The sequence below is a fragment of the Petaurus breviceps genome, unplaced genomic scaffold (genome assembly GCF_028583685.1).
Source record: "Petaurus breviceps papuanus isolate PSGF00001 unplaced genomic scaffold, PetGlider_PUasm1.0 99, whole genome shotgun sequence".
Lineage (NCBI taxonomy): Eukaryota > Metazoa > Chordata > Mammalia > Diprotodontia > Petauridae > Petaurus > Petaurus breviceps.
In genome coordinates, this window is record NW_027187465.1 from 17789402 (window position 1) to 17797626 (window position 8225).

Below are 8225 nucleotides of genomic sequence, written 5' to 3' on the forward strand. Positions count from 1 at the left end.
ATAGAACTACGATTTGTAGTTTTGATAACTAACTTCTGGGGTGCAAATGCCCCCAGTGAAAACAGAACAATTAAGCTCACCCCTGATTGAAGCTGTTTTGGGTGTTCAGTAGGTAGTAGTAAGTTCTGCTCTTCTAAATTGTTTGTGTTGACTTTTGCTCTAAATAATCATTGGTCTGAACAGCTCATTTGGATAGGATTCCCATAATAATTCTGGGAGAAAAATACAGGATCATAGGGCCAGAAGTGGAAGTGTAGTCCACAGTCAGAGACCATGTGGTCCAACACTCCCCTTTTTCAGATGAAGAAACTGAGGCCTACAAAGGTCACAGTGGCATTGTTCTAGAGACAAAAGGGGTCTCAGGAATCATCTAAACCAATTCCTTTATTTCACAGAAAATGGGGATAAAAGATTGACTAATTCCATTAGCCTTCACTTCTTGGCCATCCTGGGTCCCACAAATTCAAGGACAGCCTCACCCACATATAGTTCAGTAGAAAGAGAGCTAGATTTGGAGTCTTAGGACCTGGGTTCAGATCCCACTTAATATCTGCAGGACCCTGGACAAGTCTTTAAGCCTCAATTGTCCCCTCTGTAAAATTAAAGAACTGGACTGGTTAACCTCTAAGATCTCTCCTCACTCTGAGACTCTGGTCCTAGAATTCCCCAAACCCCAACAGTTTGGCCCAGAATTAAAATAGAATTTAATGTCTAGAGATTATTATGGGAGTTCAAATTACAAAAAAAAAAAATTCCATTTTTTTTTTAACAAAATACTTTACACCATAATGCATTTCTGGTCTACTCTGAAGTCTACTCATCTATTATTAACTTGGTGCATTTTGTTGAAGCTATCACTTGGATATTTCTGTTCCTGTTTGTATAAATTAGTTAATATGTTGGGTTTCACCACCTACAATGGCATCTGACTTGCCTCAGTCACCAGTGCTGGCAGGAGAAATGACTGGTAGAAATACGGGAATTTTGACTGAACTCTCCTTAAGGATGAGAGGCAGCCTTGGAGCAGTGGGTAGAGTGATAGACTGGGAGACAGAAAGCACTCAGTTCAGATCCCACCTCAGATACTTGCTAGCTGTAGGAACACTGGTCAAGTTACTTTACCTGAGTCTCCATTTTCTCATCAGCAAAATGGATATGATAACAACAGTGTCAGTATCACAGGTCTGTCGGAAGGTTCAAGTGAAACCATGTCTACAAAGTACAGGACAGATTTTCAGGCACGATATGAATGAGTTATTGTTTGTTGCTTTTATCATGATGAAATTATAAGGACCATTTTCTCTTGTGTTCTTTTATCAGAGAGCTAGGTGGTGCAGTGGGTAGAATGTTGGGGCTGGAGTCAGGAAGATTCATCTTCTTTAATTCAAATCTGACCTCAAACACTTACTAGCTATGTGACCCTGGGCAAGTCACTTAACCCTGGTTGCCTCAGTTTCCTCATCTGTAAAATGAGTTGGAGAAGGAAATAGCAAACCACTCTAGTATCTTTGCCAAAAAAAAACCCAAAAGGGGTCACAAAGAGTCGGATGTGACTGAAACGAATGAATGACAACCTGTTTTCAACCCAAGTCCATCCCCTGATTAGAGTAGGAGATGACCTTTCCCAAGATCAATATAACTCCCTTGATTTATGAAGTTGGTAAAAGAGGCCTCCTATCCAGGAAGAAGGAAGGGAAAGTTCCCCTGTATCCTGCTCTGGTTAGACCCATGTGTGGAGCATTCTGGGAACTATAGTTTAGGAAGAACACTGATAAGTGTAAAATATTCGTTAGAAAATGACCAAGATAGTGAAGTGCCCCAGAAAGACTGGTGAGGACCTGGGATATGTCGCCTAGGAAAAAGAAGACTCCGGGGGATGATGAGAACTGTCTGAAAACATCTGAAGGGCAGTCACATGGAAGGATCCAATTTGTTCTTCCCCTCGGCAAACAGAACCAGGGTAAAAGTTATCAGGAGACTAGGAAAGAAATCAAGAAGAGGTTCCTACCAATGAGAGATGGCCCTAAATGGGATGGGCAGCCCCAGATGTGCTGGTACCACTTCTCTGGAGATCTCCCAGCAGAGGCTGGATGATCACTTGTTGGGAATAATACAGAAGGGATTGTTGGTCAGGTGTGGGTTGGACTGGGTGACTGCTGAGATCCCTTCCCACTCTGAGACTCCAAACTCTGGGTAGCAGAGGGTTCTTGGGTTCAATATACAGAACATCCTGTCCTGAATTAATCAGGAAAATAGCGAGCCATCTGCTGAAGACAGCGCCTTCGTGTGAATGCAGATGGACTAATGGGTATTGATCTCCAATGGCTTTTTAGCAACCTTTTTATAAAAGAGGGCTTGGGCAGTGTTTTAAGTGGAGAGGGGTGAACCACGGGCAGTTTGGAAGGACTTAAGTCTGGAACATTTCTGCAAACTTGACTCCTTTATTTTTGACACTGCCCTTAAGTATGGGGCTTTGAAGCAGCTTGAAGTTAGAAAAAGTGGTATTCATTTGAACAAAATGGCATCCCTGCTTCCTACCCATTGGTATACCCAGTGGGATCCCTTTCACCTACCCCTTCTGCTTTAAATATTTGCCCTCACTCTTGAGATCCAAAAACGTCAGTAGATGCACATTCTGAATAGTATCTTAAGAGTAGGCAGCGAGTTAAGGAGTGGACATCAGATGTCTATTAGATTTGATTCAATTCAACATTTTTATTATGACCCATGTATAACTCCCACCACTAGGTGTTAGACACACAAAGACAAAAAAGAACAATTCTTATCCTCAAAGATCTTACATTCTACTAGGGTAAAGGTAGAATAAAATATAGACTCATAGTAAGTATAAAATGTATAGCTAAAAAAAGTAGGCATTCACTATGTACAATACAATCCAATTACTGAGGATACAAAGATGGAAGCAAAATAAAGTCTGCCCGCAGGGAGTTTACAGTCTACTGAAAAGAGTCAACAATGCAAATATAAATAAATGCAAAGGACATAATTAAACAAATATCTATTAAATGACTACTTTGTGCCAGGTTCTATGTTAGGCTTTTGAGGCAAAAAGACAAAAAAAGCAATAGCTTCTATTTGCAAAGATCTTTTAACTGTTTGGGGTGGAGGGCAGCCGTAATCATCATCACCACCATTATCAACACTTTAATAGCACTTTAAGATTTACAAAGCAATTTAGATACATACATAGATAGACGACAGAACACTTATTAAGCATTTACTATATGCTAGATGCTGTACTAAATATTGGGACTACAAAACACAAGTGAAAAGATAGTACCTGCCCTCATGGGACTTATAATAGGAGAAGACAACACACACACACACACACACACACACACACACACACACACACAACAGAGCTGAAAGGGGAAGAGGAAAAGGAAAGGTGGCAGTGAAGAAATAGTCTCTGGAATTATAAGCTGAGCTAGATTTGGAATGGGGATGGTCATTGTTGAGAAGGAGGAAGAGGAGGAGGAATTTCTTCAAATGGAAGTTTAGATTTTACATTTGTTATCTCACTTAATCTTCATAACAAGGAAGCACTAAATGACCCAGCCTCCCTTTCTCAACTGCTTAGAGCACCAGGCTGTAAGAGTTTCTCTGCAGCAGGCTAGTTAGCTTTGTGCCCTCAAGGAGACTTCTTATCCTGATCTGCCATCTTCCAAATGTTGTTGGTAACAAAGAAAGTTGAGGGGTGGCTAGGTGGTGCAGTGAGTAGAGCACCAGCCCTGGAGTTAGGAGGACCTGGGTTCAGATCTGGCCTCAGACACTTCACACACACACACACACACACACACACACACAAACAAGCCTTGTGACCTTGGGAAAGTCACTTAACCCCAATTGCCCTCCCCTCCCCCCTCCAAAAAGCAATTTAATAAAAGAGAAATTTGGCCTCCCCCCCAGAAAAAAGTAATGATGGGTAAAGGAAGGAGCCCTGAATCAGAAGCTGGAAGATGAGGGTTTGACCCACTGTATCTATCTATTATTTACTATTTCTATTCTTTGAGTAGCTCTCTTCCTTTCTCTGCACCTCAGTTTCCTCAGCTGTAAAGTCACTGGCTCTTCCAATCAGTCAGAAGACCAGCGTTCAAATCCCACTTGTGTGATCTTAGGGAAGTCAACCTTCTTGAACCTCAAATTAGAGGTTAACAGTAGATAGCCTTAGGTCCCTCCCAGCTTGGCATCCCCTATCTGTTCAATAACTCCCAAATCTCTCAATTCCCTCCCATCTCCAAACCTGTAATCCTGATTATAGTAAGGGTGATCAAGGAAACTCCAGACTGAGCACCTCTCCCATTGCAGAAGATGCATTCTGGTCCCTTGCTGAGGGATAGAAGTACAACATTGCTCAGGGAAGGAACTCCTGCCTGGTCTCTAGTGATGAGTTCACCAACCAATCAGGGGTTCTCCTGATGATCCCTTCTATGAGACTGGCTCTTGGATACAGAAAGTGAGTGTATACCTCACAGAAATCAATTCCCACTACTAGAGGAAAAAAAAAAACCAAGCCTGTGCACACAATCCAATGCAACAAACTTATTAAAACCTTCTTCTGTACCCCGTACTATGTTAGGTTCCAAGACAATGGAGACCTCTGTATTGTACCTTTCTGCCCTCAAATAGTTTACATTATATTAATTCTATTTGAAATGGAAATAGAAAATTTAATACAAAGTGTTGTGTTTTGTGTTGTGTTTTTCCTGGAGGAAGGGAATGCTTATGAGAGAAGGGGGGAGGAAAATTAGGAAAAGTTTCTTGTAGATATTGAGCCTTGAAATGAAATCGGATTCTTTCTGGCATTTCTATAGCCCTTAAGATTTAAAAAAAGGGCTTGCCTTATTTCATTTGATCCTCATGACTCTGTAAGGTGGGTCATCTTATCTTCAGGAGGAAACAAGGTTTAAAGAGATAAAGGGATTCGCCCAGGGTCAAACAGCTAGCAAAAGTCAGAGGTAGGATTCGAACTCGGGTCTTTCTACCTCCAGTGGAACATTCTATACAGCACACCACCTCCCAATCCAACACTATCCACTAATCTACCTTCTTGCCTCCAAGAGGTAGAGATGAAAAAGGCAATACTTTCCAGGCACAGGGAGCAGCAAATTCCCCATGTGTATAACGTAGGTCTCCTTTGTGTACAAAGGCACAGAGATAGGAAATCTTATGTTCTGTCTGGGGAACAGGAAGTGGAAGAGTTTATGAGAATTTATTTAAAGAAATAGAAAGGAACATTTGTTGGTACTGAGTCAGGGGGTGCAGATTAATGGGGGAAGGTGGTTCTCTGAACTCCCCAAATTCCATTATCCATTCTCTTTCCCTGGGTCCTCCTAAATCTTAAAATGTCATTTGGTGAATATCTGGTGAGACCCCCTTAGGATTGCAGCTCAAGGCATTCCCTTCCTCATCCTTTCCTTGAGGAATTTCTCAGATAAATCTTAGGTAGTAATACTCTCACCTGAGAATTATGGGCTGTGTATGTGGAAACAGATGTAAAAGTCAGAATTCCAATCTGGGGTTGAAAAGGAACTCAAAGCAAGGCAAGGGACAGCCCCTCACAGACATATCCCCAGGGGGGAAAAAGGGTGTTCAGACATACTGCCTCACCCTGCCACTGACCCCTACTGCTTCAGGTCCTCAGAAAGCTGGAAAGTGGGGCCCAAAAGACAAACAAAGAGACAGAGAAAGAAGAACAAGTTAATTGTATAGTGTGTGTGTGTGTTGTGGGGGGGGTATTCTAATTATGTTTCAAAATTGGGCACTGGTCTTGTTCCATCTAAAACTTTCCTTCAGACAACCAAAGTGTTTGCTCAGAGGATGAGAGGGTGGTGGTAATTACCTTCTCTGAATCTGGGCTCCAAATTGGCTGGAAAATCTCCTTCTCCTATTGTCCAACCCAAACATCAGATTGGGTGTGATGAGGTGTGCTGACCTTCCATGGGTCTGCCATTGTTAGCTCAAATGGCCTAACAAGCCACTTTCTCTCAATAGCCTCTCTTGGGTCCCAGAAAGATAAGAAATAGTGAGGACTGGAGACAGAACTGAATTAGACCTAGATGTCTGTTAGGATTTCCAGAGAGTTATTTTCCTTTAGCATTCCTCCAGATTGACCAAGAAAGCAAAAATTTTGTCTTCCTTAAATTAGATGGTGGGATCAGACAGACAGACAGACAGACAGAGACAAAGAGACAGAATGGAGAGAGACAGACACAGAGAGAGAGAGAGATACAGACAGAGACAGAGAATTTATTAAATTCTTACATCTTCCCAGGCACAGTGCTAAAAATACAAAGACAAGCAAACAAAACAATCCCTCCCCTCTAGGGTCTTATACTCTGAAGAATGAAGACTATGCATAAAGTGAGGGAGGGAGGTTGAATTGGGTGGGAAAGAAGAGAGAGAGATTCAAGGGATGTGTAAGAAATATGGATGGGGTCCTTTGCAACGTGGTGGCCCCAGAGAGAGTTTTCAATTTCTCATTTAGTGAAATGTTCTAGTGTGTGTGTGTGTGTGTGTGTGTGTGTGTGTGTGTGTGTGTGTGTGTATGGGGGGGAGAGATATATACATATACAAATATATATATATATTTTTTTATAGGGCACGAGAAGGGTTTAACACCAATCAGTGAGAACACAGAATAATTTAGAGGGAAGGAAATTATTTTTTAATTTATTTGGTATTTAGTTTCTTTCTGTGTGTGTATTAGAAGACAATCCATGGACCAAGTATGAAGCCATGGCTCGTGTCTAGGTCCTTTGGGTCCCATGTGCCCTGGCCCCTTTCTCACTAGAAGAGGCACAAATCTCTCCCCATGCATGCTCCATAGGATGACCCCAGCTCCACATATGTCCATAGTATTTCCCCTTAAATGCAGACTCCCTGAGGGCAGGGTCTATTTCATTTGTCTTCATGGAGAAGGGATCTGCTGTCCCCACCACTAATACCAACTGCCACCAAATGGCAGTTTAGCCCAAGAGCCCTGAGAATAGCAGCTCTCTCTCTTCATCTCCCCCCCTTCCTGCACTACTTCAGTTTTTAGCCAAATCATCCCACTGAAACAATTCTTATCACATCCTCAGCCCACACAGCTACTAAAGACTGGGAAAAGAAAGTTCTCTGTAACAAAGTCCTTGGCACTGTCACCTGGTCCAACAGCAACTGGATGGCCTAGTGTCTAAAGTGTTGTACTTGACGTCAAAAAGAGCTGAGTTTGAATTCTTCCTGAGATATTAACTGTGAGACCCTGGGAAAATCACTTAACCTCACGTGGTGCCTTGATTTTCTCATCTATAAAACAAGAAAGTCGGTCTAGATGGCCTGTAAATTCTCTTCCAGTCTAAACTGATGACCCTAGGACCACTGGTGTAGGGAACTCCCAGTGTGGTAATTGCCATCCCACCATGGACATGAATAAGTAATTCCTCAGCAACTTGCAGTCCTATAGGGCTACAAGAGTTAAAGGACCTTAAGTGACTTGCCCAAGGTAACAAAGTTAATAAGTGTCTGAGGTGACCAGAGTTTCCTGAATCCAGGCCAAAGGTCCATCCACTATCCCACCGCCTCTCAGGGCAGAGAGTTAATTAGAGCCAGAATGCTAATGGGGTGTACCAGTCAATGAGCATTTATTAAGCACCTACTGTACGTCAGGCATTGTGCTAAGCACCGAAGATTCAAAGAAAGGTAAAAATCCCTTGTTCTTGAGGAACTCACAGTCTCATGGCGAAGACTCCTGAGAACAACAGAGGAAAATGGAGGTACTGAGCAGAGAGAAGTCACTAGTATTCAGGGAGCTGGGAGGCCTTGTGCAGGAGGTAGGAGCTGAAGGAAGCCAGGAGGTGGAGATCTAAGAGGAAAGGGGGGAAGCCGGCTAAAGTGCCCAAGGAGTGTCAAGGAGGCCCATGGGATTCGGTTACAGAGAGCACAGTGGGGGGTAGAGGCTGGAGAGGGGCCAGGTCAGGAGGGGCTTTGGACACTGAGCACAGAGTTTTCTCTCTGGTCCTGGGGATGACAGGGAACAATTGTAATTGACTGAATCCCCTTAACATGGTCAGCCTCCTGCTTTAGGAAGATCCATTCGACAGCTGGGTAGAAAATGGACTGGAGCTGCAAGAGAAAGCAGAGTGATTCCCACGACTGGGGGGCTCCCCTTCCAGTCTGTCCCAGAAACAAATAGAGGTTCTCCTTAAGATCAAGGAGTGTAA